Genomic DNA, 14,243 nt, shown 5'->3' with positions numbered 1-14,243 from the left:
ACATCATTTAAACATCACTGGCATAAGAAAGCAAGAATTACACAACTAGGACACTGTCTATCAACAGTCTTCACAGGTTTCTGCACTGCAGTGGCTGTAATAATATCAGAACTGAACTGTGAATCAACATGAAAGTTTAGCATGCAGGATGCAGGCTTAATAATCTGGATTTTGTGAAGTGGAGTGAAGCCATGGAGTTAAAAGCAGGCAGCTGTAACACAATAGTTTTATATGATGTAAAATAAAAGAATCTTGGGGAAAAAATAGGTTAGTGAAAGAGCACTGAGTCAGAAAACAACGTGAAAAAGACCAAGTCAACAGAGTATACAAACAGACAACAAAAGGGAGTAAAACCGGGCATGGGAATATTCAGCAAAATCAAAAATTGGACATGTTGTTTAAGTGCCTTTTTTTTAAAAAAAAAAAAAAAAAAAAAAAGCTATTCAGAACAAGAACATTGCCCCTACTCCAACCTGTACAGCCCCAATAAGAAATGCAAGGACAGAAATAGGAAGTCCACGTGGGACGAACAACCACATTTCCCAGAAGACTGAAGTGACAGAGAACAAGTAAAACTACACCAAAACGTGATCTCCAGCTCACACCTGGTTTAAAAGGGACCCTTCTGGTAACAGAGGGTGGGAGAAATTAGGTTGTTGCCTCCTCACTGAGGACTCCCTCCTCAGCAGCATACCTGCTGCTGTCGACACAGGATTCTTCCCTACCCTGACAGGCAGAAATCTTTCATGGAAAGCCTCTTTCTTCCCCATTCTATAAATGTCTTCAAATCCCCATGTCAGATGCAGGAATTGGAAGTCTGGTTTTCTCTTGCTTAACTTTGGATACGTGTTTCCCTGGTAACCAGTGGAGTGGCAATAAGGAGACAGAGGGAAGGACAGACAGACAGCTGCCCTCAGGGAGCAGCTCCAACAGCTGTAGGGAGCTCACAGTCACTGCCTTATCAGGCAGTACAGGAAAGAGCCGAACCTCCAACAGGAGGACTGTGGGCCTGAGCAACCTCCTCTGAGTCTATTCAGTCTCCAATAGAGTACTGTGCATATATATATATATATATATATATACACACACACACACACATATATATATACACATATAATCTTTCTATGGAGTTGTTTGTTTAGGGGGCATTCACTCTGTGCTCTCATCATGCATATATTTTTATCAATATTTATGAGAGAAGCCAGCACTGAAGTCATATATGTTACACTCTACATCTTAAGGCCATTCTCGGACAGACGTGCTGCATTTTGCACAAAACTGCTTCACACTATTACAGAAAAAACTTTTCTGCCATTTGGGTGAAGGCATTGGCCACTGGTTTTACCCCAAAAGGGTCTGGATGCCTTGTAGATAGCTTTGTCACAGATCATCAAGTTCCTTAAGGATAAAGAGAAACTGACCTTCAGTAAGGATTTTGAAGCCAAGTCACTATTCTGTGGGAAGTCAGTGCAAATAGATCGATGGATTCGATGTGCCCATGGTAACCTGCGCTGCTGAGGAAGTGTGTCACAGTGTCCCATACTCATAAGGACTTGAGTCTGTGTAATTACATTGTGTTGCAGTAGTTCATAAAGCAAAAATTTTAAGGTTTATATTACTATCATTATCCACAGGAACACGATGGAGTCTCAGACTACAGAAAATGGTGGGAGATTTTGGTATGTGGAGTCACTATCAGCAGGGATCTCAAAAGCATTATTGAAACTACAAAGAAATGGATGAATAATACATCTGCTAGAAATTACACTTGAGGGGAGATCAAAATTATTCACCAATTTGGAAATCATGGAGGGTTAAATATTATGACAATTTATTTTGACATTCTCTGGAAGAAATAGTTTCAATATTTTCAAAATAGGAACATTCTGACTTTCTATTTTGAAATAGCATATTTGTTTTGAAATTGACACAACATTGTTTTGGATTTAACAAAAACGTTTCAGGTTGGCAAAGAATAAGATTATTCTTCCTGCTGGGAAAAGGAAACAAAATATTAAATTCATTTAAAGTTGTTTCAACTTGTTGTTATAAGCATCACCTCCAAAGTGTTTAGTTCAGCCACTAGACTTTCAAAAAGATCAAATGCATCATTCCTACAGCTCTTTGACAAAAAAAAAAAAAAAGGAAAAAAAAAAAAAAGAAAAAAAAAAAAGGAAAAAAATGAAAACAAACAGCAAGCAAACAAAACTGGAGAAGTAGACCTTTAAAGGACCCCAGTTGTGTGGCATCTTTTCCTTTGACTACTATCGCACTGCCACATAAATTGAGATCCTATATTTTAAAACCAAGATAAGCAGATACCTAGAGTACTGTACAGCAGTTTGTCCCACTGTACATTTGCCCTCATCATTTAGCTCCCCTTGTACTCCATAATAGTCAATAGACTCTGGCTCCTTCAAGAAGGATGTAAATCTCTACCTACCTTCTGGGGGGATTTCAGTTACACAGCGAGACTCCTGCTTCCCAGACTAAAAATTTGGGGCAATTTCATTTAAATGAATCACAGAGCTTTATATTAAGTTACATTCGTGGGATAATGCAGTCAATACAACAGTTCATGTCTTATTTTTATGTTAAATTCAATTTATTCTAACAACATCTCCACTATTTCAGCTTTTTAACATGCTGCAGACTTAGGCATTAACAATGCATGAAGTTTATTTTAGAGGCTGCCAAGAGCAGAGCATTGGAGAATCTGGGCAGGTAAGAGGCAGATACATGAAGCCTTCCTTGCCTGGGGACACATGAAAGTGATTTGGGGTTAACAAGAGAAGTAAAATTGAATCTGGTAAAATACTTGGCAATGAAACAGTGAGTCTAAGATTGTAAAGCCTAGTTCTGCAGGGAACCGTGGTCTCAAAGTCATAGACTACATAGAGCTTTGAATATTACTACTGACTCAAAAGTAGTTTTCTCGAACAGAAGTATTCTGGAATAAGGAAAACTTGAGTTTTTAGAAGATGAAGGAGTAGATTCGTTACTATATCTCTCCTTGGCTCAAGCCAGGGAAAGGAGGAGGATGACATAAGGTAGTTCTCTGTCACTTTGCAGTATCTGTTTTTGGAGCTCTGTCAGAGAAACTGAAGCTTTACTCAGTGCACCCATACAGTCTGAAAGAACTGTACCACAGAATACAGACATTTTCCTTTCCACTTTCCTAGCAGAACCTTTGAAACAGTGCATTTACTCACAAAGATATGCAAGGACAAACATGATGTTATGTCTAACAAACGATGAAAATAAATCCAAGTAGACTCCTGTTCTCTTTCCCATTAGGAAGACATGATTAAATTTAAAGCCAACAAATGTAAAGTACACTGAGGACTTACTCTTATATTCAGACTAATGTGTGGAACTCACAGACGCCACTGAGTTTTTGTGGAAGTAAATAGCTTGGGATGCTCTAAACAAGAATCAGGTATTAACAAACAAGCATGTCATCTCTAATTTCCATACCAAGGATGAAAATTATAAGGTATGTCAGTCATCTGGCTTGAGACAAATCAGCCAGTCAGCAAATACACAGGAGATGTTTTGTCACAAAGGAGAAAAAATGGAAGTGAAAGATCTTCCTTTGAATCAGAAACACTGAATATTCACCTCTGATAAAAACACAGTCCTAGAAGACATGGACAATTTTCTCTCTTAACAAGCAAGCACTATGTATCAGAAAGTTATTCTCAATTCACACCCACCTTAGCAGCACTGCTGACCAGACAGTTGTTCATGATTCACAGCATCATGAAAACAGAATTCATCTCTTGGTGCTAGAGAGCTCTAGTAACAACAGCAGTGTTCCTGTATTGAATTCTGATGGGCTAACAGCACACTGCTTTCTCCAGTTTGGAGTCATGATTCTGCTTCCCTTACTCGGAAGTGCAATTTATAAAGACTCAGCTTGTTTCATTTATCTAACACATCTCAGGTTTGATTAGCATTGACAATCCTTGCCTGAAACCAAAACCCTACCACTCACCATCTCCTCATTACTTACAGAACACTGTAATTCATCCTCTCCCACTTGCACATTCTATTTGCCTTCTTAGCTACATTGTGTGTTTTCTTTCTCACATCTTATCACCACCTCTTCTCCTTTCTAAGCCTTTTATCTTTCCTACTTTTCAATTCTGTCTGCCTCTCTCTATGATTGCAACTCTTACCACTGCTAGAGTAGTAGCTTGTGCAATTACTTAAGTTTATGCTTCCCATCTAAAAAATTTTCCAAAAAAACACACTGGCAAACAGAAAAAAGAAATCTGTCATATTTCAACAACAGAACTCCAGAGACTTTTTTGTGCTCTGTCATCCTCTATTTCTGTTCTCATGATTACCAGAGAAATGGTGGCAAGCTTCTTGTGAAGGCTTTAAACTCTCCATTCCTTTTCTGGGTTCATTTAACATACATTGTAATCACACTGCTGAGACAAATTCATTTGAAATGCATGCAGATTAACGCATCTAATTTTGTACTCTAGGTGTTCTAGCCTTGGTATTGGCCTTAGCAGTGGTACTTTCAATAACGTGCAGTATCTCATTTGTTTGCTTACATTATAATACCTCTGAGTGAGTCCTCACATTTACTCAGTTTGCAGCTCTGAAAATGATCAACTGCCAGCCTGCAAAATCAGAACAACCGTCTAGCCTTTCCCTTTATACCATTGCCTATCCTCAAAAATCATTTTAAAATGTTATAGTAATGTGTGAGACCAGCCACCCATATAGCATTTCAGGTCTGTAAAGACAATAGTTCTTAAAATGGTAAAGGCTTCATGCTATATTTTTCTCATGGCAATAGTGATACAAGGTCCCATCAAGAACAGTTGGAAAAGGTCTTATATAGCTGCAGAGTTACTTGTTTTTTGATTTTCTTTTTTTTATATATACGTATTTTGGGGAGGGGGGGTGGGGGGAAAGGTCTTTCTTTTTTGCAAAGAACATAAAGCAATAAAGAGGCAGAGTAAAAGCACATATTCAGCGATTTATTAGGGTAAAAGCAGAGAAAATGTAGAGATTTCCCATAAGAAATAGCAGTTTACAATGATTCAGTCTTCTGTGAGAAATCAGCTGAAACTGTAACCAGAGTCACATACAGGTTGTTATTCCTGCATATGGAGTATTTAAATCTGACCTATTATGCAGGCTTCCTAATCGTCATGTTAACATGAAAGAGCTGATAATCAGCCTCTTCTTTGTGATGCCTTCATCGGAAATCAAAGAATTCACTTTTATTAAACAGAAGTTTAAAAAAAAAAAAGTATTAAAAAAGTATATTAAAAAGTATATAAAAATAGTATTAAAGCTATTTATTTAAAGCAGAAGTATAACACATTCAATTTCTGCCAAACTAAATAACAGTAGGGTTTTTGTTGTTGTTGTTTTTCTAGCTAAATTGGACTTCTATTGAATCCCTGAAGTCCTTTAGGCAAAGAAGGACAGGAGAAAAACTTACACTTACTCCCCACAGCACCGATAAATACAGCCAAATCACCAGCATGGAAAATAACTGCATGAGCCCTAGGTACCAAAGCTTACCCACAAATAGCTCATAGTGAATAATGCATACGGCTTAAAGCCAGTTAAAATAAGTGCCAGGTCAGTTATCAGACAGCAGTGAATTTGCAAGGCTTTGAAACAATTTTTTTTTTTATTTTTTTTTACCTCCCTCTCTGAGGTACAAATAACTAAACTAAGATGCAGAGAATAATGAATGAAGTGGGTTGTGGGCAAGAGTTGGCCACTCAGTAGAACTGGAGTGTTTCAGTCCTACATCAAAACAGACTGGTGGTGCTGAAGAGGCAATAGTAACATGAAAGAGCCAGCTTTCGCTCTGAAGTGAGTTCTTGACATCATTTTGGGTCCTGAAGAATTACCATATCACAGAAATTGAAGGAATTTGTCTTGGATGAAAATTTCAGCAGAAAAACAAGAGACTAAGAATCTATCACTGTGAGCCAGTTGCCTTCATTCCAGTTTAATTTCAGCTTTAAAATCACTTTTTTGCTCAGCCAGACTATAACATGTGAATGATCTGAAACTTCCAGTTTGTAAGTTCACACCAATGAGTTATGACTAGACTGAATTCACAGGAATTCCACTTCTCTGAGTGCTGAATGTTGGGCATGTTTTCTAACCTTGGAAAGGTACCAAGGTTTGTCCTGCAAGGCCATTAGGCTGAGGACATTCATAAAAACAATAGATAAATAAATAAATAAAAATAAAAATAAACCGGGAAATACGTGGTCTTTCCCCACAACATTGTAACCTGCTCTTATTCTGCCTTCTCTGTCAGAAACATTTCTATCTGAGCACCGAAACAACTCTGAAAGTAAATCTCAGAAATTCCATAGGTCACGGCATTAGGATCTTGTTTTAATTGTTGCAAGTAGAAATATAACTGCTTAGTTTCCTAAACATTTATAAGGAATTCTAGTCTTACAGAGGCATGCCTGAAAAACATTTGGCCTCTAGCAAATTATGCAAAGATCCTTGATGTAACATCATTCTGTATCATTCATTCACATAAAATTACAAAATATTCTTCCAGGTGAGCAACAACAACCCAGCTACTGGTTTCTACAGCTGTTTGGTAAAACATGCATTATCTTATAAATAAACCATCAACAACACAGAGCACAAAGTATTAACTCAATGATTCTAATGTCCATACTCATTCATATACAAAATGCAGACGTTGAGCTGTTGCACTTTTCCAGCACTGGAAGATTTTGCAGAAAATGTAAAGGTAAATATATTTACTACCAAGGATGTTCTTTCTTGGCATTTTGTTACTAGCATAGATAACTCTCTCTGCGGAATCCATCCCAAAATCATCTGGAACCACTGAACCTGGTCTTAGCTTTCCTTTGCTAAGCAAGAAACATGAAGTGCTATGGAATCATCTAAGTTTTTACCAGAAATCTAGAAACAAGAATTTTTTCCCCACAAGTTTTCCTGTTGTCAATTTTAAGCTTTGCATTTTGTGCCACACTTCAAGGTACTTAATTGTCTGCTAAGTAAAACTTAGCCTTATACTTAATTCAATATCATTATCACCAAGCAACAGCCATGTTTTCTTTACTTTAAGCTTTTGAACCACTACTAGTTTTCTCCCTCAGAATATGGTCCGCCACACGCTCAAAAAAAAAAAAAAAAAACACCACAGAATATTGCATTCCAGTGGTTTGGATTACATGCATTTTGTTATGCTAGATTACTCCCAGTTTTCTTAACACCACATTTCCACTCATGGCAAGTTGGCAGAAAGCACTAGCATTAGCAACAGTGTTATATCTACTATTTTCACCAGATTTACAAGGTTCAAACCTATCCTAGAGAAGCTAGGCTTGCACAAGGCATTTTTCCCCCATTGCCATCATAATGCTAGCCATTACTTATTTCTTTTTAATCACTTACATACTTAAAAAGAGCCAATATTTTTGGGGGGAAATGGATTTAAAAACATTGGCCCTGCAAAACATTTCAACTCCTTTGGGTAAGGTCGACCCTTCTCACTGATTTTTCATAAACTTGGGGCAGCCCCTGCAGTAAATGAAGACACTGCGTTAGAGTACAGTGTATTTCTTTCAGCTAGTCTAACTTTAACAAACAGTAGCACACTCAGATGGTCATCTTTATGAAAAACTTCCCAATCTAGCAGTAGTATATTCTCAGACACTTTGTAGGTAGTGCATGAATCACTAGCACCAGAAACTCATCTGGGGGGAAGAGTCAAGTAGTCATTTTGGCTAGATATAGAAGGTGATACTGATGATACTACATGGTCTTTATGATATTTCTGATGTTCGAACTGAAAGAAAGAAAGAAGGAGAACTGCCTGTCATTACATTGCTGGCAGTGCAGTCCATGTCATCTGTGGTGGGTTAGCCTTGGCTAGCAGCTAAATGCCCACTCACAGCCACTTGTCAACTTCCCCTTCTCAACAGCACTGGGGTAGAAAATAGATTATAAAAAAAATCTCACCGGTCAAGATAAAGACAGGGAGATTTTTTAACTGTTACCACCACAGGCAAAATGTACAAAACTTGGATCAAATTAAATCAATTTGTTACCACCGCTAATTTATATGATGACCCGTGAGGGGATACTTCACCATCACACTTGACAAGAACTACCTCCAGAAGCTGTGGGTTGTTGCCTCTCTACCAATTTTTTTGTCCATCTTCCCATTCCATAGCGAGAGATCCCAGCTTACCTTTTGATTTCTGATTGTCATACCCAGTATCCCAACATCAAAGCAGCCAGGCAGCAATCCATTCACCTGGCTAGCAAATGTAATCTTTCTGCATATCTCAAAGTTCGCTCAGGGTCACTCAGGTGCTTTTTGACTGTTAGGTGATTTCTGTCACTTCCTCCTCCCATTTTCTTGCCAAAGGACCAGCTTTCTAATTAAACCATTCCTCCTTTTCCCTTGCTAATGTATGGACCTGTCAGTCTCTGCTTCCAGTTTTTCTTTTTGACTCCTGGAGTGATTACTGTAGATAGGTTTTGTGTCCCTCTCTTAACCTGAGGTGTCTTCAGATGCTGAGGCCCTTCTTACCCTGCTCTTGTGATGGAGGTGGAAGGAGGCTAAATAATCACAGGCCAAGCTCCAAATCAGTACTATGAATTGGTAGGTCCCAATGGAGTAGACAAGTCATCTTTCTGTCAAATGGTTCCCCATTTTAATGGGATTACATGTCTCTTCAGCCATAAAATTGCAGACTATCAAAGGTGATAACTGCCCTGTGCACCTGGTCAAATCCTCCCATACACCTTGTCACTCAGGGATTGTGCTCTGAATGGCACATTTCTATGTTGCCTCACCAACAAGTTGTTCACTCTTATATCAGGTTGATGAAATCAGGTTCCACATACCCAATGAAAAGCCAACAAAAGTAAGATAATGGGACTAAACAGCTTTGTACAGATCTACAAAAACCTCAGAAGCCCATGCAACAAAGCTAGGGACATCAATGCCAGAAACAAGAAGGGAGGTGTAATCCCTCATTCTTAAGATAGCTCACCCAGCAAAAGAACATGATCCATGCCTGGGCCATATGCCAGCACAAATGCATGGCCTTTTTTTTTTTTCTTTTTTTTTTTTTTTTTATCAACATGGTCACAGGCACAACAAAATAGAGTGATAAGCAGCCCAGAGAACAGCAAAATCCAGAAGTGACCACTAGCCTCTAGCTTTTAATATACAGTAAAACAAGCAAACTTCATGACCAGCACAGAATCCTGCCAATTAACAGCCACAACAGCTACAGCACACAATCGGATCAAAGCTGTTATCTCAGGCCACACATTAGGCACCAAAAATGACTGTGGTGGGATGACCCTGGCCAACAGCCAAACACCCAGCCAACCTAAATCCCTTCTCCCACAAGACAGAGGGAAAATAGAAATTTGTGGTTAAAAATAATGAGAGTTTAAGAAGGCAAGTAAAAGCTGAGTGTAGAAGCAAAGTGAAAAGAGGAATTCATTCCTCTCCATAGACAGGCAGATGTCCAGTCACTTGCTGAAAAGTAAAGCATCAACACACATAAAAGTTGCTTCAGAAGCATCATAACCACGAATTCTCTTTTCACTGAGCTTGTACTGCTGAACACTTCATCATATAGAATAGAATATTCCTTCGGTCAGTTTGGGTCAGCTGCATCCCCTCCCAGCGCATTGCCCACTCCAAGCCTGCTACCTGAGAGGGCTTGGGAGGTAGAGAGAACAACTTGATGCTGCACAAACACTGATCAAGAGTCAAAACATTGGTGTTATCCACACTGTTTTAGCCACAAATGAAAGCACAGCACCATGCAGACTGCTGTGAAATTAACTACATCCCCACCAGACCCACCTACATCATTTCATTATATTCCCCAAAGCTGTCAAGGGGCTGATGAACAGGAGTGGTGACAGAACTGAGCCCTCAGGACTTTTGTGGGAAGGAGAACCTGCCCATCACGCCCACTGGGAAGAAATAAGTGAAACCAGCTTAAGAAATCTCTTAAATCCTACCAGGGCATGCTGCCATGTCAACGGGACTTTGTTATCAATCACAGAAATTTAATAATAGGCCAGTATTACCTAGGCTGTATCTGATCTGGCCAGCACCAAAAGCAATTCATTCATAAGTTTTGCACTGGTGTTTTGCCTTGCAAAGTAAAATTGAATTGGGTCCAGCATAGCAATTAGTGAGATTTGCTAAATTACATTTTCTTGAGGATGCATTCACTTCCACAAGAAACCAGAAAACTCTTGGTTGTTTCTGAGTGTCTCCATATTTAATGAAACGCAGAGACCAAACTTCAAAGACTTAGTTGTTAGGGTCTCCATTTCTGTGTCCTAACAGAAGATTTTCCTTGGTCACTGGTGTCATATGTGACCATAAAATTGTTTTCTCCCCTGCTGAACTTGAAAACCTCAGCAACATTTCAGAAAATGTGAAGTTAAATGCCAGAAACACCATCATTAATACTGCCTTATGAAGGGAGGGCAGTCAAGTAAAATTTCATCACACCATCCACCTTAAAAGCTTTGTCATCCTATGCTAAAAGAGCTTTATTATGTAGAAAAAAACCTCACTTTTCCCTCTGAAAATGTACTCAGTTCACAGCAGAGATGCCAACCATATCTTCACTGCCAAATGTTTAGATCTTCATAAGACATCACCCTACAAGCACTTAAAATTCATGGTTCTACAACAGCCTATAGAGCAATACAAATGAATACCATAAAACATTGTAAAGCCTACGGAAACAAAGCAATATATATTCCACTACTTGGTGTTATATTGAAACTGCAGGTACACTAACGTCTTTCTTCCTAAAACTCCTCATACATTTACACAAACTATTTTGTGTAGGAGTCTAAGAAATTTTGAAATTACAAAAGAGCATTTTGATTTCCAACTGTTTATCTAACATGTCAATTCTCCATTGATCTCAGAGTAACTATTGAACTCTGGGATTTTGTTTGCATCTTTCATTTGCTTTGCATTACTCACAGATGCTGGCAAGTCAGTTACATGCTTTGACTTGATGCATCATTTCAGAGGATGTACAGATTCATCCATCTTGAAAGATTCTCACAAGGCCTAATTTATGCTTATTAAGTAATATAGAAGCCAGTGGTCTATGTAAACATAATTAGAAGCATAATGTTGAGCATCTTTCTATGTAGTCACTTCATATAAAAACTAGCCTCTGTTAAAAGACATATCACCTGAATTTTCCTTAAGAGAGGGCTTAATTTCTTAATAGAATTTTTGCCTTTGGTTACAGCAATACTGTTGCAATCACTGTTTTTAAATAAAGCCATTTAATTTTATTTTTTTTTTACTTCCTTTCCTGTATATTATCAGCCTGTTGTTTTTTCAGCTTTCTTGTCCTTAATTTTATAACTTAATAGTTTTCTTTCTAGATTCTTCACTACATTTGGACACTGTATTAGTTTCAGAATCATCTGCTATTCTCCCTCAAGTGGGATTATAATCCCTTCTCCTGTCATGTTTTACCCTTGCTTCCTTCCAGATTCAGAAATAGAAATTCCCTTTACAACAGACTGTGTTTTCCAGTGGCAAAGTAGACTGAACTTCTACTCAGACCTTTGATCTGAATTTAGGAACAATTGCTTAGATACGGCACAAATAGGCTCCTAACTCCATGCCTGAGAATAGTCAACCCATCCTGGAAAATTCCCCCATATCTGACAACCCAGTCCCAGTTCAGTGCAACCCCCTATAATTCCCAATGTATCATTCCCAATTTAAAGTCAAATTTAGTTCTCAGCTCTCTTTCTGATACCTTGAATTTAGTTGAGCTTGTCAATGCCTGTCTGCTTTCACCAATAGCAATACTGAAGATATAGCAGGAAGAGCACTATTTAGCCAGGTGTCCTTTTGTAAAGGCTTCCTCTTTACAGTGAGTCAGAGTAGATTATGGAGTTGATATAGTGTAGCTGATAATGAACCTGTGGGCAAATTAAAGGCTTTGTTTAGCTCACTATTGCAAAAAGTCTTGATTTCACATTCAGTCCCATTTCCCTCAATAAAAAGAATGCTCTTAAAAGGCTTTTGGTTTTTTGCTTAGCTGGGTACTTGAGTGAGAATGACTAAACAGCATGTCAGAGCAATGTTAGTACATGCCTCAGCTCCTGTTTGTATACAGATGACCAAATTCATAGCACTGCAGTTTCACTGCAACTTACTTGTGAATAAGTTTGCTAGATTTGCCATTTTTTTAATGTCTTAATCAGAACAATTCAAAGAAAATATCTTTTCTTTTAGTTCTGCAAGCATTTAGAAAACATGTGCAAGCCCTATAATATTTTTTATTTCTACCATCTGTTGAGCACAATCCGGACTGTGCACAGCCAGTCTGTTTTACAACCAGATCACCTAAAAAGGCAGATCTGACCCAGTCCTAAAAATGATTCTCCCATACTCTATTACCAGCATAAAATAAGACTACGTTGAAGCCTATCTGAAAAACATATTTGTGAAATTTTATTATTAACATTTAATAGTTGAGAGGTTCTGACAAAGTGCAGAGCAATGTTTTTGGGCAGATTCTAAGAAAAACAATTGAACCAGAGTATCATAATGTTTTGTAAAAGCTTTTAGTCAAATTTTGAAGCTAAAATATATTATCCATAAATAAGGGGATCAAGTAAATGACCTAATAAGAAACTGATGTTTGTACTACCATCAAACTGAGTTTTGGTGTTTGAAGTAAGAGACTTATTTCCTTTGTCTCTTTTGTAGAGCCAGAGAAAGCACCAAAATCAGGTGAATAATAAGACACCACTACAAAGCAACAACACATGAATACAGTACACTGTCTAAAGCTGCCCACCAACACGTGAATACAGTACACTGTCTAAAGCTGCCAGGGTATTTACAGAATGACCAGGGATGCCATGATCCAGACTAATTTTATTATAGTCAGGTTCTTCAATTCACTGAAACAGTCCTGAAAGGTTCCTTTATTCATTGCGTATTATTCAGTGCATATTGAATGATGCAGATGAAAAGCACATGCACAAATCTAAAACAGAATATCATTTTCCATACTAGTTTCATTTTAATGCTGAAGGCTTTCCAAATGTGCTACATCTTGTCTACACACTCTTCTAGAGAAACAATCTCTGCTTTAAACAGATTAGAATCAAAAAATGTAACAAAAAAAGAACAATGAAAGGAGAACCATTGATTGCTTTCAGATGATTACTTAAGTAAAGTTAGCTATCTGATTTATGGGAATCATAACTGTGATTTTTGAGGAGTGATGCAAGAAAAGAGCAATATTATAGTACAGGGCTAAAGGACGACATTGCAGCCACAAGACTGACAGACAAAAACTTCAGGGAGAGAAAGGGACAAAAAAGTTTGATAGATCAGAATGACAACAGAATAAGGAAACAGAAGCTGAGTAGTTAAGACTGTCAAAGACCTTGAAGGAATGGTGTTTAAACAATAGATAAGAGAAAAACTAAGAGTGAATAGAAGGATTAAAAAAGACATTATCAATCTAACAGACAAGACAGAAAATGTCAGCCCTCATCATCAAAACAAGATTCACTGAAATGGAAAACCAGACATAAAGACATTGCAAAAATCAAGGTGCAAGTCAGAAATAAGAGTTATTTTAACTCTTGAAATAACTCTTGAAATAAGAGTTATCACAAAAATGGCAATGTGGATAGATCACTTATGATAGAAATAAAATGACCATATTCCAGTGGATATCTAATAAAGAACTGATAAATTCTAGAGGAAATAAGTCAGTCTTTGCCTGTCCAATACACATCAGCTTTGTTCAGTAATGTAAGTGCAAACATATATACTGAGTTGGCCATCAGCAAAATTGATATTTTAAAAACTAAAAAAATCCTTGTAATCTCAGTACCCTAGCTCTGAACAGCAAAGCTCAGAATAAAGTATACAACAGCAAATGCCAGTTTGTAACCTTAAGGCTGTGAAAAAAGTTCAAATAATCAAAACCATTTGAAAATTTATGTTTTCAAATTACAAAAAGATAGTCAGTACCTCCTTAGTAAAACCACATGAAATGCTATTGTATCGCATTTCCAGCTCACATTCTGAAATCAGAATTCTTCATCCCATACTTTGCTTCTAAAATCTGCAGATGAAATATTTCTCCAGAGTGCGTGGAAGCATAAAAATGCTAATATCTTATGTCTATAAAAAACAGATAATAATTAAC

At 37.7% G+C, this 14,243-nt stretch overlaps 1 protein-coding gene across 2 annotated transcripts in view; it reads right to left on the bottom strand.

Moving 5' to 3' along the window:
• GRM1 (glutamate metabotropic receptor 1) overlaps positions 1 to 14,243 on the bottom strand; it is a gene marked incomplete at both ends in the record, with an annotated part of 182,539 nt that overhangs the window by 134,194 nt on the left and 34,102 nt on the right. The gene's annotated exons all lie outside the window — the stretch shown is intronic.

The sequence above is a fragment of the Aythya marila genome, assembly GCF_965140915.1.
Source record: "Aythya marila genome assembly, chromosome: 3".
In the NCBI taxonomy this organism is placed as follows: Eukaryota; Metazoa; Chordata; class Aves; order Anseriformes; family Anatidae; genus Aythya; species Aythya marila.
This window is presented reverse-complemented; position numbering and strand designations above follow the sequence as displayed.